Raw genomic sequence first — 940 nt, forward strand, 5'->3', positions numbered from 1 at the left:
CGATGCTGCTTGGCCTGCTGTGTTCATCCAGCTCTACACCTTGTTAACTCTTTATACCTATTGTGTTAGCAGAGTATGGATCTTGGGGAACACTGTTAGAATTAGGTTTCATGATACATGTAGACAACTACAGGGATACATGAGTGCAGCCAAAAGTGTACGACGTTGCCATTTCCGATGCCAACTTAGGTACAAAGATACCTAGGTACACAATCTTAGGTATAAATTTAAAAAAATAAAAGAAATGTTGAACGATCACCAGTACAGTCCTTATAAAGCTAGGTAGAAAGATACCGGGGGACCAAATCTTAGCTGTAAATTAGAAAAATAAAGAAATAAAGGTAAAAGTTCAGCATTATGGTCCTAGTCTGCCATTTGCGGATTGGCTTTTTTGACTCTAAATTTATTGTTGACGTCATTATATTCTAACCAAAAATACACATTTTAAACAATTCCAATGAATTTCTACATCTGGATTTAAATAGTATTGTGTTGTTAAATAGTATTGATCTGTGTATACATATATAAAATGCATACATAAAGATCTTTGCGTACATCTATGAAGAGAAAGGCTGGCATTTATTCCCGCAACAGTATAACACCAAACGGGGTGCCATCATTTTTTACGCACAAGTTCCTGAAGTGAAATTGAGCCCAAATGTACTGTATGTGCCTGTAAAAACAAACACCAATGCATGCATAACATTCTATCTGTATAAAGTTACATACATATAGGGGAAGATGCATTTCTGCAGCACATCTCTTGATCACCAGATAGCCTAAAGCACTGCAGTCACTTAAATACTTTTGAACTGTAGTCTCAGTTATAGGAAATATGTCAGCCAATTTGCGACACACAACATGACATAACAAACTGATCAATTTTTGTGATGTTGGCTATACGTTCATAATTGCCAGAACATTCGGGAGAACTACCTGG

Source organism: Rhincodon typus, chromosome 11 (genome assembly GCF_021869965.1).
Source record: "Rhincodon typus isolate 14 chromosome 11, sRhiTyp1.1, whole genome shotgun sequence".
NCBI lineage: Eukaryota > Metazoa > Chordata > Chondrichthyes > Orectolobiformes > Rhincodontidae > Rhincodon > Rhincodon typus.